General features: G+C 47.2%; 1 protein-coding gene across 1 annotated transcript in view; it reads left to right on the top strand.

The window, feature by feature from the left end:
- Nucleotides 1-23,260, top strand: part of LOC126092606 (protein turtle-like) — an 855,628-nt gene that overhangs the window by 220,507 nt on the left and 611,861 nt on the right. The gene's annotated exons all lie outside the window — the stretch shown is intronic.

Below are 23,260 nucleotides of genomic sequence, written 5' to 3' on the forward strand. Positions count from 1 at the left end.
CATTAACTTCTTGTCAGAATATTCAAGGAAAATATCATTCCTCCATTGAACACAGCAAATAAAACTTATCTCTTTCAGACATGGGAATGAAATGACATAAAGAAACAGATTAGTTAGTATAAACATGATCACTATTTATATATTTTCTTATAACATGCAATGAACTGTGAATTATTAAATGGCCAAGCGTAGACTTTAAAATAAATGTACAACACAATACTCAAAACGAGACTAAAAACAATTGAAGAAACATATGTTATGAAACTTCCTGGCAGCTTAAAACTGTGTGCCGGACCGAGACTCGAACTCGGGACCTTTGCCTTTCGCGGGCAAGTGCTCTGGTAGAGCATCCCCCAGGCTGTGGCTAAGCTATGTCTCCGCGATATCCTATCTTTGAGGAGTGCTAGTTCTGCAAGGTTCGCAGGAGAGCTTCTGAAAAGTTTGGAAGTCAGGAGACGAGGTATTGGCAGAAGTAAAGCCGTGAGGACGGGGCGTGAGTCGTGCTTGGGTAGCTCAGTTGGTAGAGCACTTGCCCGCGAAAGGCAAAGGTCCCGAGTTCGAGTCTCGGTCCGGCACACAGTTTAATCTGCCAGGAAGTTTCATATCAGCGCACACTCCGCTGCAGAGTGAAAATCTCATTCTGGAATCATACGTTACTTTCATTAGTAATTCATTTTTTATATTATCAATAATAAAGACCGAAGGAGATTGGGTGTTCGATATCTTCTTCCGGTTGATGGCTGTCGAATAGCTATGGTTTATTCTTGGTGACGCGTGATTCTCACGCTGTATGAAGGTTAGTCGTCCGCTCACCCTAGATCTCCTCCGTCATAATGAAGCAAGTAACACAAACACTTTGTGATACATATTAGACAAATAACAGTACTGCAGTCATAAGACAATAATATTGATGAGATTCTGTACTCTGCATCGCGAAGGTCGATAAGTTGTTGCTGATAGAGTTTAGGCCAACGATCAGTACACATTACCTCTCTCTTCTCCAAACGCCACCGAAGTACTCCTGTATACTTTGTGGGACTAGCATTCATGGAAGACAGGATATTGGGGAAAAATACCTTAGCCATAGCTTGCTTTATTTTCCAAATGAAACGTAATGTGTGTTGATATGAAACTTTCTGCAGACTCCAATCCGGGTTTATATATAATACTTCACTTTTCGCGTTTGAATGAGCAAATGCAGAAAAGGACTGGGGATTCTTCTTTTTCACACAGAGGCACAACCAAGCTGTTACAGAAATCCTTCACTGCCAAGTAGTACCGATATGGGAGTGGAATTGAGTGTTATAACCGTTTATCGACTGACCTTGGTAGTGATCAATGGAAACGAAGTATGTGGAGTGTTTAAAGCATGGTATCTTTACAGTTTTCGTACCGTAATTTGAGACTTAGTCAATATTGAGGGAACAATGACGTGGTGACGATACAGTAGGCCAGGGCGGCAGTAATAAATTATGAGGCGAGGAAAGCTGGTTTAACGTCACAATGGGGCAGCCCGCGCTACGTCGGCCATAAATCTACCTCCATCGACAGCTGGGGCCCCATGAGACTTCGGTGGCACACACTGCCACGCGACTAGACGCCATCTGATCACCATTCTTCACATAGGTTCTCCGACATTACACTTTCTACGTACTCACTTGCAATTCGTTGTGAAGGATGGTGCTACCTTGAAGTAACGAAAGTCATGGATGCCTTCTAATATTGTGTCGGACCACCTTTTGCCAGGAATACTGTAGCAGTTCGACGCCGCATGGGCTCACTAAGTCGTTGGAAGTCCCCTGCAGAAAAATTGTGCCCATCTACCTCTATGGCTGTCCATAATTGAAAAAGTGTTGCCAATGCAGGATTTTGTACACGGACTAACCTGTCAATTATGTCACATAAATGGTCGACGGGATTCATGTCGGGCGATACAGGTGGCCAAATAGTTCGCTCGAATTGTCCAGAATGATTTTCAAACCAATAGCGAACAATTTAGGCCTGGTGACGTAGCGCATTGTCATCCATAAAAATTCCATCGTTGTTTGGGGACATGAAGTCCGGGAGTGGCTGAAAATTGTCTCCAAGTAGCTGAACGTAACCATTTCTAATCAACGATCGCTTCAGTTGGACCATGGCACCCATACCATTCTGTATAAACACAGACCACACCATTATGGAACCTTCATCAGTTCTCACAGTGCCTTGTTGACAACTTGGGTTCATGGCTTCGTGGGGTCTGCACCAGAGTCGAAACGTACCACCAACTCTTACCAACCGAAATGGGAACTCATCTGACCAGGCCACGGGTTTCCAACCGTCTAGGATCCAACCGACATGGTCACAAACCCAGGACAGGCGCTGCAGACGATGTTGTGGGTTTAGCAAAGGCACTCGCGTCGGTCGTCGACTGCCATAGCCCAGGAACTCCTAAATTTGCCGCACTGTCCTAACGAATGCGTTCGCCGTACGTCTGACATTGATTTCTTTGTTTACTTCTAGTTGTCTTGTTGTTTTTTAGCGCTGACAACTCTAAGCAAACGCCGCTGCTCTCGGTCGTTTAGTGGAAGCGGTTGGTCTCTGCGTTTTCCAGGGTGAGAAGTAATGTCTGAAATTTGGTATTCTCAGCCCACTCTTGACATTACGGATCTCGGAATATTGAAGTCCCTAAAGATTTACGAAATGAAATGTCCTATGCGCCTAGCTCCAACTACCATTCCGCTTTCAAATCCACCAGTGGATCGCCCTTTTTATGCTTTGTGTTCGCGATACTATTGCCATCTGTGTATGAACACATCTCACCTCATCTTCACCTCATTGTACTTTTACGCCACGTAATTGGTAATGAGCAGACTAGGTGGTACGGCGGTTTTATTTTAAGTGAGGTTGTAACCTACCTCTTACAAATGTCATGACTGTATTGATGGTACTGGCCTCATTTGCAATGAAACTGCAGTCTCTGGCGGTCGCAACTGGATCTTAACACGTCGGAAAACAACACAAAACTCTGAAAATTGTAATGATCTGGTATCGTCACTCCAAGTAGTTGTCCAAGAGTACAGAAAAGCAACGCGTCGGACGTTCATCAGGCACTATTTTCTGAAATGTATTATCCCTTAACTCACGACATGACTTTCCTGTAACATATCTACGAGGTTGGGTCTCTGGGACCTCCGCGTTTAAACCAATATTTAAGGAGCACGTCCGCTGAAATTTTTAATTTAAGTCATAAAACATTTATTTTTAGCGTTATTTAAGTGTTGTTTAAATACTCCTTGTTGATTTTACTGCGTTAAATACTGCTTGCAGTATTTTGTTTCACAAAAAATGACGAACTTATGTGTGGTTTTCTACACGTAAATGAACTCTTAGACTAATTACAGAGTATTCACATCCAGAAAAATTGTGATATTCCTTTAGCAAGTAAATTTTCACATAAAACTAAATTCCAGGGTTTAAACTTACACATAAAAATAGACATCGGTAGCCTGCAAAGTTGACTTTAAATGCTGAGATCCACATCTTTCTTTGTCACCGCTCAGAGCATATATGATTTTAACTAACTCTTTCATTGTTTTATTGGAGAAACAGATAGATCACCATCTCAGTTGGCGATATAAGGACGGTAGGAAGCGTATAGATGTACTTCGCGAGAACTGACCTTGGAGTGCAAGTTTGTAAATTTTCGCGCTGTCTAAGAAACCACACCTCATGAGTTAAGGGTTATTGCTGTATGTGACTCATATATTTAGGTTCAGGCAATCAAGTGACGCGCCCGAGATCACAAAAGGGAAACCAGTTAGTTTAGTCACGAAGTTAACGTTCGTTGCTAAAATAACAAAACTGCAGCCATGCGAAGCAGCATGCGCATATCAGTAGGCGGTCTAGAAATCCACAAGCAAAAAATCCACGGGTGTAATAAACTTCTCGTGTATCATGAACCTGCAGTTTTACTTGAAAACGACAAAACGCTAGTGACGGTGTTTTCCACTGAGATGAATGAAGCTTAATTGCTAAGGGGATGTGCATATAAAACTGTGCATGCAAGACAGGTAACGCTGCGTTGCACCCGAGATTGCGAAGAGGACGTGAAGTTGTTCTCCTTTATTTAGAAATCTACATACAGGTGTTCACCTTCAGCTGCTTCCAACACACCCACCCCAACACCAAAACTGAAATTAATTTGGTCGTCAGACTCTATAAAAGATTCACTTTATAAGATGAGAGTGATTTACGACATACGAATCATCAAGCCCATTTCTCGAAGACCCAGCGACAAGACGAAATTTTCTTGAAAACACTTAAAGAGGAGAAAACTTACACTTAAGGACATGCCGATATTTGCTGATTCTAGTACGTTCACTCGCATTGTTGCAAAAGACTTACATAGATTTCAGTAAAGACCTTATACACGGCTCGGTTTAATGGATGTTGATGAAACAACCAATCAAAAGAGGAAAATGGATACGAGAGAACACGGAAAGCGATAGCATTCGGTGTGGTCGGCCTGATGACTGGTGCATGGTGTTGACAAAGATGCAGAGGCAGTGAGTAAGCAGCAAGAAAGAAGAGGCTGGAAGAATTGTCTGGAATGGCAGGAAGGTTGGTAGGAGCAGTTTTCGCAGCATATAGGAAAGTCCCGCGGGTGGAATGAAGGATCCCTTTTCGGTAAAAGACTGACGGACTCCTACTTTTCTGTTGAAGAGACTTGTTTCGAGGAGGAGCTCTGAGTTTACGCTGCCTGAGAAAAAAAAAATGAAGTACCCAGAAGACATGATCGGATATCAGTGTGCACACATCATCAGCGGGTATGTATATGATTAGAGTTTTCAGTTCTCTGTGACACGTAGAACGGCCGACAGAGTCCATTGCTGTTTTGCTTAGTGTTGTTACCAGGCCTAATAGGGAGCACAGGGCGCCGTAAACAGCAGCAGATTTTAAGGGGAGGTTTACTATCTTTGGCCCGAAAAAAGCATGTTCTTTGAAAATTTTTTTCTCGGTATCTGTTATAAATATCAATATCAAATTTGGTCAAAATGTTTATTGATATCTTCTCTACGAACTGGAATTTTTTTCGACCGGAAATGTCCAACAGCAAAGGCGGAAGTGCTGTCGAAACGAAACCAAATTTCGATGTAGACATCCACGCGTGGTATGTCACAGGTCATCCGGCTCGTCTGAAATCAAAATCGAGTTGACGTTAGCGAAATATATAAGGTCCTCTAGGAGTTGTACCTCGTTTAAGTTATTTGGACCATAGGAAACAAAATCGCGGCCATTTGAAAAAAAGTAAAAATATTTATATTTGATGGATCGGAATAAATGGTACAACTCCCAGACAATTTAGTCGTCGGAAACAAAGAATCATGCCAATCGGTTCAGTAGATTACAAGTTACCACACAGAGCGATTAAAAACAGTCATTTCGAGAAAAACGCGTTTGAAGTTTTGACTACATATAAATGCAATATTATGCAACGTACGTACAATCTTCTATTCCGGGTCCATAAACTAATCCTTCAAAAAATGGTTCAAATGGCTCTGAGCACTATGGGACTCAACATCTGAGGTCATCAGTCCATTCGACACTGCGACCGTAGCAGTCACGCGGTTCCGGACAGAAGTGCCTAGAACCGCATGGCCATCGCGGTCGGCTAAACTAGTCCTTCCTCTACTTCATAGTGGGTATTCTGCTCGATCTGGGCCATCCTGCGCTGCTCCAGAGCCGCTCGTACGGCCGGTGACAAGCGGTTTTCGGCCGCTTGAATCCGGTGGTCGTCCGAATGCTTGGCGAACTGCGTCGAATAGAGTCCCAGGGTGATGTCCATCATTGTCATGGTCTTCAGAATTGCTGAATACCCTTCACTGAAGCCGCTCACTGCCAGGAAGGTCGCAATCTCCACAGTTTTCGCACCATAATGCAAATGCTTGGAGGCTAACTTCCAAACACACGCGTTCAAACTTTCATTTGAATTTTGTGTGTTTCCTCCCAAGCACCGATACAATAACTCGTCCTCCGGAAGAAAAAACTGGTGCGTTAAAAAGGCCGATTTCAGGCAGGTGCATTTTTTTGTTCAACCGCGAATAACAAACATTTCCGTTCCGTATTCGGAAAAACCGTTTCAGGGATGGATTCTAAACACTTTTACGGACTCAAAAACGCAATTTTACAAAATTGATTTTTTGAACCAAAGGATAGTAAACCTCCTTTTAAGTCATCACTGTGAAAGACACGGCGATGCCACGTACTCGTATGAGACAGCGTTATCAGCTCTCGACAGAATTTGAAAGGAGCCTCATTGTGAGATCGACTTGTTATGATGGCCGAATCGTGAATATCCTGATTTGTGGGGCATTTGGATGTGACTGTAGCCCGATGAGCGACTGCATGAGAACATGAAGGCAGGCGTACTCGCCGTGAAATATCGGTCGACCACGTCTGACCACCTAAAGGCAGGATCCCGTATTTTACACCAAGCACATCATAACCTGCTTCCGAAAACAAGTAACGGTCTCTTTGCAACATCCTGTGTCATCTTGCACCGTTAGTCAGTAATTACCATCCCATCCGCAGGATGCTGTTAACACCTCAACACAAGCAGCTGCAGTGGGAGGGGTTCCTTAACCGGGAAGCCTAGACTGCCGATGAATGGTGTCACATTGTTGAGCGATGAACCGCAGCTCTGTACAACCCCGGATAACCGTCGTTTGATAGTATGGCGACGGCATAGTTAGAGGTCCCACCCATAAAATGTTTCAGACGCGCACAGTGGAGTTGCTCGTGACGTCATGGTGTGCGGTGCGACAGATACGACTTCAAAGAGAAAAATGGCTCTGAGCACTATGGGACCTAACCAGCAGATACGACTTCGAGTCACTGTTGGTAGTGATTGTAGAACTGTTGTCGAACTGTGCGGTACGGACATCGTGCGCTCTCCTATGTTACTTCACACACGACAGAATAGTAGAGCCATTTTTAACGGGACAGTGCTCGTCGTCGCATGGCAGATGTTTCTATAAACTGTCGACATGGCGTTCAAGTACTTCGGTGGCCAGTCAGATTGCCAGATATATGTCCCCCATAGTCCATGCATGGGACTAGCTCCGTCACCAGCTCCTGGTGTCAAGGGTATCAATGACCAGTTGTAACAGTTGTGGACCAGGATGCATCAGGAGAGTGTACAACTGTTTTATGACTCTCATCCCAGACCAAGCAGTGCATACATTTAGACCAAGGTCTATCAACGCGTGAAGTTTCATTTCGTTTCCTTTATCCCTTCTTGTGCTTCACTCTTTATGTCAGGTAATGTCCATTGAGGTGACAAAATTCATGGGATAGAGATGTCCACATATACAGATGGCGGTAGTATCGTACACCCAAGGTATAAAAGGGCAGTGAATTGGCAGTGCTGGCATTTTTAGCCAGGTGATTCATGTGGAAAGTTTTTCGACATGATTATGGCAGCACAACGGGAATAAACAGATATTGAACGAGTAGGGGGAGTTGCAGCTAGACGCATGGGATGTACCATAGTGGAAAACTTTAAGGAATTCAGTTGTTGGGTTGTTTCTGGGGAAGGAGACCAGACAGCGAGGTCATCATTCTCATCGTATTAGGGAAGGAAGGGGAAGGAAGTCGGCCGTGCCCTTTCAAAGGAACCATCCCGGCATTTCCCTGGATCGATTTAGGGAAATCACGGAAAACCTAAATCAGGATGGCCGGACGCGGGATTGAACCGTCGTTCTCCCGAATGCGAGTACAGTGTGCTAGCCACTGCACCACCTCGCTCGGTCAAGGAATTCAGTATTCGAGGATCCACAATGTCAAGAGTGTGTGATATTTCAGACTTTGGTTCTTGCTGCTGACAACGCAATGGCAGATGGCCTTCACTCAACGACCGAGAGCAGCGGCTTCCTGTAGAGTTGTCAGTGTTTACAGACCTGCAGCTCTGCGTGAAATAACCACAGAAATCAATGTGGGACGTACGACGAACGTAACCGTTCGGACATTGCAGCATATTTTGGGGTTTTTCGGCTAAGGCAGCAGACGACTGAAGGAAGTGTCTTTGCTAACAGCGCGACGTCGCCTGCAGCTCTTCTCCTGCGCTCGTGAACATATTCGTTGGGCCCTAGACGACTAAAAAATCGTGGTCTGGTTATATGAGTCCCGATTTCAGTTGGTAAGAGCTGATGCTAGGATTTGAGTGTGGCACAGATCCCACGGAGCTATGGACCCAGGTTCTCAGCAAGGCACTGTACAAGCTGGCGGTGGCCCCATAATAGTACAGGCTTTGTTTGCACCAAATGGACCGGGTCCTCTGGTCCAGCTGAACCACTCATCGACTTGGTGACCATTTTCAGCCATTCACTTACTTCATATTCGCAAACAACGGTGGAATTTTTATGGATGACAGTGCGCTATGTTACCGGGCGAGAATTGTTCGCGATTGGTTTTAAGAACATTCTGGACAGTTGGAGCGACTAGTTTCGCCACCCATATCGCCCTGCGTGAATCCCATGGAACATTTATGGGACATAACCGATAGGTCAGCATGTGCACAAAATTCGATAGCAACAACAGTTTCGCAGCTACGGACGGCTGTAGTTGTAACATGGTTCAGTATTTGTGCAGGGAACTTGCGACGACTTGTTGACTCAACGCCGCGTCAAGTTGCTGCAATATGCCTGGCAGGAGGAGGTCCGGCACGATATTAGTAGGTATCCCGAGACTTTCGGCAACTCAGTGCATATTCATAGAAAATCTTGTGTACGTTGTTTTATCATTGCTGTATCCCCTTAATACTAACAATACTTTCCTTCTCGCGTTTGTCCTCGTCTATATTGTTCACTTGTTAACCATGCATTTACATCTCCATCTTCGTTCTACACTCCTGGAAATTGAAATAAGAACACCGTGAATTCATTGTCCCAGGAAGGGGAAACTTTATTGACACATTCCTGGGGTCAGATACATCACATGATCACACTGACAGAACCACAGGCACATAGACACAGGCAACAGAGCATGCACAATGTCGGCACTAGTACAGTGTATATCGACCTTTCGCAGCAATGCAGGCTGCTATTCTCCCATGGAGACGATCGTAGAGATGCTGGATGTAGTCCTGTGGAACGGCTTGCCATGCCATTTCCACCTGGCGCCCAGTTGGACCAGCGTTCGTGCTGGACGTGCAGACCGCGTGGGACGACGCTTCATCCAGTCCCAAACATGCTCAATGGGGGACAGATCCGGAGATCTTGCTGGCCAGGGTAGTTGACTTACACCTTCTAGAGCACGTTGGGTGGCACGGGATACATGCCGACGTGCATTGTCCTGTTGGAACAGCAAGTTCCCTTGCCGGTCTAGGAATGGTAGAACGATGGGTTCGATGACGGTTTGGATGTACCGTGCACTATTCAGTGTCCCCTCGACGATCACCAATGGTGTACGGCCAGTGTAGGAGATCGCTCCCCACACCATGATGCCGGGTGTTGGCCCTGTGTGCCTCGGTCGTATGCAGTCCTGATTGTGGCGCTCACCTGCACGGCGCCAAACACGCATACGACCATCATTGGCACCAAGGCAGAAGCGACTCTCATCGCTGAATACGACACGTCTCCATTCGTCCCTCCATTCACGCCTGTCGCGACACCACTGGAGGCGGGCTGCACGATGTTGGGGCGTGACCGGAAGACGGCCTAACGGTGTGCGGGACCGTAGCCCAGCTTCATGGAGACGGTTGCGAATGGTCCTCGCCGATACCCCAGGAGCAACAGTGTCCCTAATTTGCTGGGAAGTGGCGGTGCGGTCCCCTACGGCACTGCGTAGGATCCTACGGTCTTGGCGTGCATCCGTGCGTCGCTGCGGTCCGGTCCCAGGTCGACGGGCACGTGCACCTTCCGCCGACCACTGGCGACAACATCGATGTACTGTGGAGACCTCACGCCCCACGTGTTGAGCAATTCGGCGGTACGTCCACCCGGCCTCCCGCATGCCCACTATACGCCCTCGTTCAAAGTCCGTCAACTGCACATACGGTTCACGTCCACGCTGTCGCGGCATGCTACCAGTGTTAAAGACTGCGATGGAGCTCCGTATGCCACGGCAAACTGGCTGACACTGACGGCGGCGGTGCACAAATGCTGCGCAGCTAGCGCCATTCGACGGCCAACACCGCGGTTCCTGGTGCGTCCGCTGTGCCGTGCGTGTGATCATTGCTTGTACAGCCCTCTCGCAGTGTCCGGAGCAAGTATGGTGGGTCTGACACACCGGTGTCAATGTGTTCTTTTTTCCATTTGCAGGAGTGTATTTCTGCCGTGGTTTCAGAGACTTTTCACAGAAAATTTATCATCACTGTGTCCTTTAATAAGAAGGCTTGTATCGATTTCATAGGGTACACGAGTGAGTAATTTGTAATCCATATGGCCTGCCAAAGTTCATTTTTTTTAGTTGTATCGCAGCCTGCAGCAATAGTACAGGATGAGACGAAGATAAGGCCTGCAGCCTGGGACTGGACGCCGCCCACCGCAGCAGCTGAACGGCGGGCTATCGCGCCGCGTTGTTTTTGCCAGCTCACAGCTCAGGCCGTGAGTAACGGCTGTCGCTTAGCGGACAGCGGCCAGATAGCGGTCTGTCCTTCCCGCCCCTCCCAGAGACGAATGGCTCTGTTTGGCTGCCGGCTAGCGTTTAGCCGCCCCCGCCAGCACAGATACCTGCACACGTAGGGAAACTGGGCCACCCTCGCGGGAAATGGATCCCATTTTCCGAGCCGAACGTTTCCTGTCTCGGGATCTCAGTGAAACATGAGAAACTGACGGGCTGTTCGAAACTTCAGGTTTGGAATTATCACGCACTTACGAGGCGTGACCAAAAAATACCGGGAGTTTTATTTATTCGCCTACATTAATTTCATTTACTTCAGAATAGCACCCGTTGATATCATAAACTTACGCTAGCGCATTCTGAGTCCCCCAAACACTTCTAGAACCACAGTTGTCTGCGTCGAGTGTTATATCGGGTGCGAATCGTCTAACTGAGGTGCAACGTGGGTACCAGCCCAGAATTCAACTTATCGAATGTGGGGAAACCGCCTAAAAGACACACACACAGCTGGTCGCCACACAGGCTGTGGTCGTCAGTCCGCCGGGAGGGTCCGATTAGGGACCGGCACGCCTTACTGTGTCCTGGAACTGGGCGCTTTAACTCGCTCTGCTATCCGCACAGGTTTTAGCACTCTCAGTTACTCCTTTGTAAACTCATCTGTGCTTCTAAAACGACAGCCCTTTAAAATTTTCCCTACTTCTGGGAATACAAAAGTCACATGAGGCCATTTCTAGCAAATATGGGTGCTTGGATATCATTAAACAAATCGATTTGGCAAAAAAAGAAAAACAACACAACAAGACAGGAAGCCACGAATCGTTTCGCCACAAATCTAGACTTTGTCCTCGATTGCCTCAATTTGCAGGCAGTATTCCTTACTGATTTTTAGACCTCAGGACTAGGAGACCGCAGTAAGGTGATGAAGTAGCTTCGCTTTTAGCAGTCACATAGGCCTAAAACCTCTCGCTCGACCTAAACACTGGAGACTTAAGGAGGTCACACTAATACACAAGAAAGGGAATAGAAAGAATCTACTGAATTATCGACCCTAATCGTTTACATATATGAAGATGGTATTTGTCCTTTCGGGCATGTCCAAAAGAACAGATACCATCTTCATATAGCTAAGGCTAACCGGCCATTGACCTTCTTCTGTGCGGATGCACACGCATTGCCCGAACTCTTACAGGACTAGGTAACATTGTCTGTATGGGTGTAGTGGGCAGGGGCAGTACGAAAGTAGTGTGTGGACATTAAGTTGGGAATGTGGGTCTCACGGGGAGCGTGCAAGGGATAAATCCCTGCAGTCGCACTACCCTCTGTGCACTCGCTGGCTCAAATGGACACAGCGCCTGCCATGTAAGCAGGAGATCCCGGGTTCGAGTCCCGGTCGGGGCACACATTTTCAACTGTCCCCGTTGATGTATATCAACACCTGTCGACAGAATAAGGTATTGATTTAATTATCATATAATCGTTTACATCTGTTTCCAGTAGGATTTTGGAATATATACTGTGTTCTAATATTATGAAACATCTGTAAAGAACTGTCTACTGGCATATAACTAGCGTGGATTCAGTGATCTAGTAATGGTATATGTGTGGTGTGAAGGGCGGCATTTGACCGTAAAGAATAAAAATTATGAAATATTTTACTAAGGGAAACCGTAAACTTTCAGTTACACAAAGAATAAAACAAATTTAAAGGTTGTTATTGAACTAATTACCTAGTTACTAACGTTATGAAGAACTGAAATCGGAATCGTTACATAAAACATTTTTTTGGGGGAAGTCGAACCAAAGACTATGTTTTGTTGGCAGAGCACTTAAAAGATGCAACCATATACCACCGACAAAAGAATGTCTGTTTAGTACTTGTAATACTAGTGTGGTTTTTGTAGGGGGCTTCGCTGCATTTCCGGCGGCCAGCGCTTCCACTTGAAGATAAGGATTTTCCGCCCGGCAGTTTCCCGTCGGTTTCTGCATTCGAGCGGACCGTTCCTCTTCTTAACACATCTCTACAAGTTTTATTTTTACGTATCAAACAAAGAAAATACACTGACAAAGACTTGAATCACAAATGTGTCTGTAATTGAGGTCGTGCAACGATCTCTCTCGTGACAACGCTTACGCTACATGAGCCGTCACAGCGCTAAACGCATTTGGTGAACACAACGCTAACACCGTGCAAATACTTGTCAGACATTTTTACCAAAGCACCACCAAAAAATAGAGTGAAGCGAACTCGCACAACACGTGAATATTTATTTTACTTTTGGAACGCACCTCGTACTCTGATGATATCTCGCGTTGGTGTCAACGTTCGATACGTGGGAGCAGAAATAATTTGTCAAACGAGAAGCAACTTCGCGGAATGTATATCAGTAGGTCAAGGTTCCTATGTGGCGAGTATCAGCTGTTACTGGGAGCAAATGTGCCAGAGAGTTAGGGGGAGATGACGGTGGTTGAGAGGGATCGGGAAAGGGGGGGGGGAGCGCCGAGGGGGGGCGGGACGCAAATGCCACCCTCCCCCTGAGAGGTGTCGCGCGGAACAAAAGAAGACGGCGAGACAAAGGGCTGCCGGGTTAGGCGGTGGGGGGAGGTGGATTCCCCAGCAGTGGGGGTAGCAGCCCTGCGCGCGCCGCCACGTCGCAAATGGAAAACAAACTGCAATAGAATGAGTGCGCCAAGGAGCTTAAACAAACGAGCCAGACAAACAGGGAAGCAAATTCCGGCGGGAGCGCCGACCCGACCCGTCCGGGCGCGCAGAGTTTAATCTAATCCGCACCGGCGGCGGCGCGAAATGAATTCGGTCGCGAGTGTGCCATTGTTGTGCCATTACTGCCGCCGCCCGGGAATGCTGCGGCTGCGGGGGCGGCAAGACGCCCACGGGATGGGAGGGTGGAGGGGGGGGGAGATGCTCTTTATAGGACACAGCCGACATAGGCGAGATTACATTTTAGCGTGTCGTTTCGCATTCATGCCGCTGGAAATGGAAGCCACCGCGGTAACAGCGTTTGGGACTCCGCGAGTGGAGCACAACCCTGGACGTCCAACTTCCGAGTCGCGAGCGACTTAGGGAAAGCCGACAAGTGTCTTAACGCGAGCACTCCTCTGAGATGATGACGCGTTTTAACATAATGGTCGTCGTCTCTGCGGCTACTGTCCTGAGGCAGACACGACTCCACCGTAACCTTCGGACGAAACTGAGGAATACACAGTCTTCAATCGATTACATCCGTAGTAGGTCAAATCGACATTAGCTTGCTCCACGTAGAGAAGTTGGGCACTCCGATATCTAGAAAAATCGCCCCAAACTATTTTGATACTGGCATGATTTACTCCCGTTCATTCAAATTGGTTCAAATGGCTCTAAGCACTATGGGACTTAACATCTGAGGACATCAGTCCCCTAGAGTTAGAACTACTTAAGCCTAAGTAACCTAAGGACATCACACACATCCATGCCCGAGGCAGGATTCGAACATGCGACCGTAGCAGCCACGTGGTTCCGAACTGAAGCGCCTAGAACCGCTCGAACACAGCTGCCGGCTCCCGTTCATTCCTAATGTTATTAATAAGTCATGAATATATCGGTAATTCGTACACATGGTATATAATTTAAACCATACGCTACCATTACTGCTTTTAAAAAGGGCTTCCTACTTCTTTTATGGTGACATTCATTTCTGAAGTCATGTCACAGGCATAACTTGAAAAAGCTGTGACATAAAATAATGAAAATCCTAACTCTCCTCATAGTAATCAATTTCAGGAATACTTAGATGTGCAGCAGGAAATTGACAATCAAGAATAAAAATTATTAGATAATAATACACTGACCAGTCACATTGTCACATTAATGTGACAACCAGTCAAAAGCCTCAAGAACGACCTTTTCCAGCGCAGGCCGCTGCGAGACGTGTAGGAAGAGAGTAAATGTGTTTCCGGGAGGTACCGAAGAGATGTAGAGCCACGTTGACTACTGCCGTGGCAGGCTGCGCTAAGCTTCTTGGTTGAAGAAACATGCGGTGAACAGCACGTACGAAGTGATCGCACAGATTCTCGATTTAAATCCTGGGAGTCTGGTGGTCAGTGGAGAACGGTAAACTCATTCTGGTACTTTTTAACCACTCGCGTACACTGACAGCTGCGTGGAATGTTGCATTGTCCTCACGGAAGATGCCGTCGTGTCAAGGATAAACAAACTGACCTTAGGGGTGGTCATGGTTCCCGAAGATACATGCAGACTTGTGCTGATCTACTGTGCCTTCCAGAATGACGAGACCATCCAGGGAATGACACGAAAACATTCCCCAGAACATAACGCTGGACCTTTCCGACGACTGTTGAAAGGTGTTTGGTTTCAGACGCCAACGGAGTATAAAACGTGATTCATCTGAAAAGGTCACGTGTCGCCGTTCAATGGAAGTCCAGCAACGGTATTGGCGTGCAAATTGCAGACGTCGTCACCGATGGACATCAGTCAGCATGGGCGCATGAGCCAAGCACCTACTGCGGAGGCCCATACGCAGAAACGTCCGTTGACCTTTGTTGAGGAGACAGCGTTAGTAGCCACTTGGTTCAGCTGGGCGGTCAGCTGCTCAACAGTTGCACGTCTGCTCGTCCTTACATACACTCCTGGAAATGGAAAAAAGAACACATTGACACCGGTGTGTCAGACCCACCATACTTGCTCCGGACACTGCGAGAGGGCTGTACAAGCAACGATCACACGCACGGCACAGCGGACACACCAGGAACCGCGGTGTTGGCCGTCGAATGGCGCTAGCTGCGCAGCATTTGTGCACCGCCGCCGTCAGTGTCAGCCAGTTTGCCGTGGCATACGGAGCTCCATCGCAGTCTTTAACACTGGTAGCATGCCGCGACAGCGTGGACGTGAACCGTATGTGCAGTTGACGGACTTTGAGCGAGGGCGTATAGTGGGCATGCGGGAGGCCGGGTGGACGTACCGCCGAATTGCTCAACACGTGGGGCGTGAGGTCTCCACAGTACATCGACGTTGTCGCCAGTGGTCGGCGGAAGGTGCACGTGCCCGTCGACCTGGGACCGGACCGCAGCGACGCACGGATGCACGCCAAGACCGTAGGATCCTACGCAGTGCCGTAGGGGACCGCACCGCCACTTCCCAGCAAATTAGGGACACTGTTGCTCCTGGGGTATCGGCGAGGACCATTCGCAACCGTCTCCATGAAGCTGGGCTACGGTCCCGCACACCGTTAGGCCGTCTTCCGCTCACGCCCCAACATCGTGCAGCCCGCCTCCAGTGGTGTCGCGACAGGCGTGAATGGAGGGACGAATGGAGACGTGTCGTCTTCAGCGATGAGAGTCGCTTCTGCCTAGGTGCCAATGATGGTCGTATGCGTGTTTGGCGCCGTGCAGGTGAGCGCCACAATCAGGACTGCATACGACCGAGGCACACAGGGCCAACACCCGGCTTCATGGTGTGGGGAGCGATCTCCTACACTGGCCGTACACCACTGGTGATCGTCGAGGGGACACTGAATAGTGCACGGTACATCCAAACCGTCATCGAACCCATCGTTCTACCATTCCTAGACCGGCAAGGGAACTTGCTGTTCCAACAGGACAATGCACGTCCGCATGTATCCCGTGCCACCCAACGTGCTCTAGAAGGTGTAAGTCAACTACCCTGGCCAGCAAGATCTCCGGATCTGTCCCCCATTGAGCATGTTTGGGACTGGATGAAGCGTCGTCTCACGCGGTCTGCACGTCCAGCACGAACGCTGGTCCAACTGAGGCGCCAGGTGGAAATGGCATGGCAAGCCGTTCCACAGGACTACATCCAGCATCTCTACGATCGTCTCCATGGGAGAATAGCAGCCTGCATTGCTGCGAAAGGTGGATATACACTGTACTAGTGCCAACATTGTGCATGCTCTGTTGCCTGTGTCTATGTGCCTGTGGTTCTGTCAGTGTGATCATGTGATGTATCTGACCCCAGGAATGTGTCAATAAAGTTTCCCCTTCCTGGGACAATGAATTCACGGTGTTCTTATTTCAATTTCCAGGAGTGTATCTCCGTAGCCGTCGTTCATCTTATCATCTATGTCCCATGGTGCACAACAGTTACCTCGGTGCCGATTTTGTCATGCACGGTATACTTTAGCCACAGCGGCACACGAACAGTTTAAAAACTTAGTCATTTCGGAAATGCTGCCATCCATGACCCAAAGCCAATGATCTTGCCCATCTGGACGTCACATACCTCGCTTTGTTCGTGCATTACCCCAACGACTGCACTGTTTTCCGCGTCCCCTCAACACGCTTTATAAATCTTCCACTGGGAGTACTGCCACGTGCTGCCTGTCAGTGGCTATTGCAGGCCGACGTCGAATATAGGCGATGGTTACATTAATGACACTGGACCGTGTAAAATTCTACTCTAAGTTAAATGTTAAAAAACCCTATTGGTTTTTGTTTCTGGCAGTGTCTCTCTGTTAAAATTAGTAAGTATTTTTAAAGTAACCGTTACTCTCCACAATTTGTTATTGGTCGTCATTATAGAGCCATAGCCAGAGGTGATGTGTGAGCTTATGAATCGACACATTGGTAGAGGATTGTTCGCAAAGTAAAGTATAGTACACTAAAATCGATAAGGATATTTTTCATTATAATAATAGATTTTCTAAAAAGGACATGCTTTACAATCGGGGCGACAAGAAAACTCCCAAATCAAAAGTTTTCTTGTATTTCCAATGATTTTATCGATTGATTACTGTGACAGTATCCATGTTATGTAAAGGTTAAGACGCTATCTTCTCTGATCTTGTATGGACTTAAAGAAGAAAACTATTAATTTATTTACTTTTGTTTTAGTCTGCTTGCTAGCAAATGGTGATGCTAAAGTAACCTTTCTTTGTGACAAAAGCCGACCGCTGTGACCGTGTGGTTCTAGGCACTTCAGTCCGGAACTGCGCGAGTGCTACGGTCGCAGGTTCGAATCCTGCCTCGGGCATGGATGTGTGTGACGTCCTTAGGTTTGTTAGGTTTAATTAGCTCTAAGTCTAGGGGAATTATGACCTCAGATGTTAAGTCCCATAGTGCTTAGAGACATTTGAACCATTATTTGTAACAAAAGGCAAAGTGAAACATATATTTTAAGAGAATCTAAACTAAGTGTATTACACTAAATAGCTGCGGTCTTAGCTGATAGAAATCAAATGTCTCATATCAGCGTTTAAAGTTAAATTGTTGCGTTTCATACTGAGTCCACTGGACAAACTGTAATATTTGGTATTTGAGCTTATGTTCAGACCCATGATAATGAATGAATCAATTATATCCTCTAGGGTACGTGACCGCATCACATTCAATAAAACTGCAAACACTTCGGATGCTATTTCAGGCAGCCTTCATCAAGGCGACTCTAAGGAGGATTTTAATGAAATGACCACATGATAATTCTTTAATACAGCCTGCATGATATCAAATACCAAACATTACAGATTTAAAGGACTCTTTATGAATTGCAACTCTCTTGAGATTGTGTTTACTCACTGAAACCACAAATTTGATTTCTACCTGGCAGCATCTCAACTACTTAATGTACTGCCACGTAATATCCACACAGGATTCTCCTAAAGTACAAGGGATGCTCCTTGCTTACTGCCACAAATGAGTTACTTTAATTACTATAATGTAGACACTGTTATTATTGAAATAAATAGTTACCGGTACTTACTTCTTACTAAATCCAAACATACAAATCAACGGATTCAGAATGTTGTTGTTGGGACGAGGCTCACTATTTATGCAGTAGCTACACATTTATAACTCTATTTATGAATATAATAAAATCAAGAAACTGTCATAAATATTAGAGAAGAAGCACAAATAAAAAGTCCATTTTCACGAGAAGGACTTGAAGAACATAACGTGAGAGGAATAAATACATTTGAATGCATCTGATTTGACAGTGTTTATTCAGGAGCCAGGTCTAGCGTCAGCTGTCATCCGCGTGTGTAACTGTCACCAACCTTTCTTTCTGATTAAAGCCCTGCTGACACGTTGCTTATCCCTGCAGTTCTGCAGCTGAAGCAAGCTGCCGCAACATGCTACACTCCCCTGGGTGGTAGGCAACCCCGCGAAGCGGTCTGGTCTACCACTGTTTAACTGGCCCCGCTCACATACTCTGAGGTGACAAAAGTCATGTGGTACCTTCTAATATCGTGTGGGACCTCCTTTTGTCTGGCGTTCGGCAGAATCTTGATATATCAAGGACTAAATAAGTAGTTGGAAGTCCCCTGTAGAAGTATTGAACCATGCTCCTATAGCCGTCCATAATTGCGAAAGTGCTGCCGGTGCAGGATTTTGTACACTGGCCTCTCGATTATGTGCCATGGATGTTTGGTCTTGGTGGCCAAATCATTCGCACGAATTTTCCGCGAACAATTGTGGGTCGGTGACATGATGTATTGTCATCCACAACAATACCATCGTTGTTTGGGAACTTGAAGTCCATGAATGGCTGCAAATGATCTCCAGGTAGCTGAACGTAACCATTTCCAGTCAATGACCGGTTCAGAGGGACCAGAGGACCGAGTCCATTCCATGTAAACACAGCCCACACAATATGGAAACACCACCAGTTTACAACTCTGACTAGGCCACGGTTTGCCAGTTGTCTATGGTCCAATCTATATGGTCATGATTGGAGGAGCGGTGCTGCAGGCGATGTCCTACTGTTAGCAAAGGCACGTCGGTCTTCTGCTGCCATAGCCCATTAAAGCCAAATTTCGCCCCATTGCCCTGAACTATACATTCGTCGTACGTCCCACATTGATGTCTCTGGTTATTTCACGTAGTGTTGCTTCTCTGTTAGACTCACTGACAACTCTACGCAAACGCCGTTGTTGTCGGTCGTCAAGTGAAGGCAGTACTCAACTGTATTGTCCGTCGAGAGAGGTGATGCCTGAAATTTGGTATTCTCGGCACACTCCTAATACTGTGGACCTTGGAATATTGAATTCCCAAACGACTTCCGAAACGGAATGTCCCATGCGTCTAAAAGTGGTTCAAATGGCTCTAAGCACTATGGGACTTAACATCTGAGGTCATCAGTCCCCTAGACGTAGAACTACTTACACCCAACTAACCTAAGGACATCACACACATCCATGCCCGAGTCAGGATTCGAACCTGCGACTGTAGCAGCAGCGCGGTTCCGGACTGAAGCGCAAGACCTGCTCTGTCACAAGGGCCGGCCCCATGCGTCTAGCTCCAACTACACTCCTGAAAATTGAAATAAGAACACCATGAATTCATTGTCCCAGGAAGGGGAAACTTTATTGACACATTCCTGGGGTCAGATACATCACATGATCACACTGACAGAACCACAGGCACATAGACACAGGCAACAGAGCATGCACAATGTCGGCACTAGTACAGTGTATATCCACCTTTCGCAGCAATGCAGGCTGCTATTCTCCCATGGAGACGATCGTAGAGATGCTGGATGTAGTCCTGTGGAACGGCTTGCCATGCCATTTCCACCTGGCGCCTCAGTTGGACCAGCGTTCGTGCTGGACGTGCAGACCGCGTGAGACGACGCTTCATCCAGTCCCAAACATGCTCAATGGGGGACAGATCCGGAGATCTTGCTGGCCAGGGTAGTTGACTTACACCTTCTAGAGCACGTTGGGTGGCACGGGATACATGCGGACGTGCATTGTCCTGTTGGAACAGCAAGTTCCTTTGCCGGTCTAGGAATGGTAGAACGATGGGTTCGATGATGGTTTGGATGTACCGTGCACTATTCAGTGTCCCCTCGACGATCACCAGTGGTGTACGGCCAGTGTAGGAGATCGCTCCCCACACCATGAAGCCGGGTGTTGGCCCTGTGTGCCTCGGTCGTATGCAGTCCTGATTGTGGCGCTCACCTGCACGGCGCCAAACACGCATACGACCATCATTGGCACCTAGGCAGAAGCGACTCTCATCGCTGAAGACGACACGTCTCCATTCGTCCCTCCATTCACGCCTGTCGCGACACCACTGGAGGCGGGCTGCACGATGTTGGGGCGTGAGCGGAAGACGGCCTAACGGTGTGCGGGACCGTAGCCCAGCTTCATGGAGACGGTTGCGAATGGTCCTCGCCGATACCCCAGGAGCAACAGTGTCCCTAATTTGCTGGGAAGTGGCGGTGCGGTCCCCTACGGCAGGTAGGATCCTACGGTCTTGGCGTGCATCCGTGCGTCGCTGCGGTCCGGTCCCAGGTCGACGGGCACGTGCACCTTCCGCCGACCACTGGCGACAACATCGATGTACTGTGGAGACCTCACGCCCCACGTGTTGAGCAATTCGGCGGTACGTCCACCCGGCCTCCCGCATGCCCACTATACGCCCTCGCTCAAAGTCCGTCAACTGCACATACGGTTCACGTCCACGCTGTCGCGGCATGCTACCAGTGTTAAAGACTGCGATGGAGCTCCGTATGCCACGGCAAACTGGCTGACACTGACGGCGGCGGTGCACAAATGCTGCGCAGCTAGCGCCATTCGACGGCCAACACCGCGGTTCCTGGTGTGTCCGCTGTGCCGTGCGTGTGATCATTGCTTGTACAGCCCTCTCGCAGTGTCCGGAGCAAGTATGGTGGGTCTGACACACCGGTGTCAATGTGTTCTTTTTTCCATTTCCAGGAGTGTATTATCCCACATTTAGAGTCTGTTAATCCCCGTCGTGCGGCCATAATAACGTCAGAAACCTTGTCCCATGGATCACCTGAGCACAAATGACAGCTCTATCAATGCACTACCCGTCTATACCTTGTTTACGGGATACTACCGCCATCTGTATTTGTGCATATCGCTCTCCCATTACTACCATCACCTCAGTGAACTATGTTTCGTTCACGAGTTCTTAAATTCAAAATACTATAAATACACAGGTAGATTTACATTTAAGTAGAGGAAGAACACATGACGCTATGGTGAAAGTCTGAAAAAGTTACACAATTAGGATCTACATAGACATACACACTTGCATGGAAAATCCGACGAAGCTGTCTTGATTAGCACAGCATAGGAAGAGACAGTCTATTCTAGATAAAGTCCGACTAAACCAAGGGAATCAACGACGAATGCTGAATACAGCGATTTCGAAAACATTCTTAGACGATGGAGTAAGTAGCACCCGCCCTGAGGTTGAAGAACTTACCTTTGCAGCTATGGCGTCGACCTTATTAGCGGACGGCGACGGAATAATCGCTGTAGTATTTTCTGGTCACGTGGACGCGGATAGTTCCCTTAGATGTGACGACCTCTGCTAGCGTTGGTACCGCCGCCTAGTCAGATACTGCGACAGGGCGAGTCCGTGACGCTGAGTCGTTCAGGGGCCATATAGGCTGCACGCGTGCCTAAGGTGCTCGAAGGGTTGCCGACATCTCTTAATAAATCTCCGATATAGCAAAAGGTGCAAGTTACACAATCCCATCGAAGACACACATACAGTCGTAACAAGTGAGAAAGTAAAATTTTGCATAGAGAGTCCAAGTTTCTTGATAGTTACTGCTAAATGTGTGGCTTCCAACTAAAACTCTTGCGTAAATACTGTTTCCGCAGCGTATTGGTTAGCGTCGCGACCTGCAGTGCAGAAAGACCCTGGGTTAGATTCCCAGTCCGTCGTTTTTATGAGCTACATCTGGAACGGGATCCGCTCAGCTTCGTGATGTCAGAATAAAGAAGCACAGACATGCCATTAGGATTCATCTACTGGCAATAACAGTGGAAGGACTAGAGACGTGCTGACCACATGTCCAGCGATCATAGACCGCTGCTCTTCCTGCCTTCTATGCAGCAAGTCGGCCAGTCGGAACAGGCTTAACGCGTAATAGATGAGTGATTTTCATTAAACTTGCATAAACTGCCCATGTTGGTATGAATAAGTACGAGAACGTAAAAGAGAAGGAAGATTAGGGTTTAACGCCATATCGCCGAGGTCACAGGATAAGGAGCGAAAGCTCAGGTTGGATAAAGATGCGGAAGGAATTTGGTAGCTCCTTTCCCTATTTGCCTTAATAATTTTTGGAAATTATGGGAAAACTTTATCAAATGCCCGGATGTGTGTGTGAACCCCGGTGTTCGAGGCAGGCGCTACATCACGCAACAATCTACTCAAAAACACCAGTATAGGAAATGTGTATTTTATTTACTGCATATCTTTTTTTTCTTCATATAGGACCCTTTAAAATAAAAGTAACACATTATGGAAGGAATATCAATACATGCTGATAAATAAAAAGAGTATAAAGATAATTGATTGCCCATAGTTATACAAATGAGCTCAAGGTTATAGTAAAGTGTTCTGAATTTCATAGATGCAAAGAATGATGGGTGTTTCACCTTCCGTCGACGACGAGATCATTAGAGGCTGAGCACCAGCTTGGATTGTAGAATGAAATCGTTTGTGCCCTTTCCGAAGGGACTATTCTGGCACTTCCCTTAAACGGTTTGGGAAAATCACGGAAAATCTAAATCTGGATGGACGCTTTGGGTTTTGAACAGCCTTCCTACCGAATACGACGATTTTCCATTCTAAACTACAACCCTATATAGTACATAGTTCCAATCATCGACAACAAGGTCTTTCTTCTTCCGGACTTTACATGCTAACC

The sequence above is a fragment of the Schistocerca cancellata genome, chromosome 7 (assembly GCF_023864275.1).
Source record: "Schistocerca cancellata isolate TAMUIC-IGC-003103 chromosome 7, iqSchCanc2.1, whole genome shotgun sequence".
NCBI classification, from domain to species: Eukaryota; Metazoa; Arthropoda; class Insecta; order Orthoptera; family Acrididae; genus Schistocerca; species Schistocerca cancellata.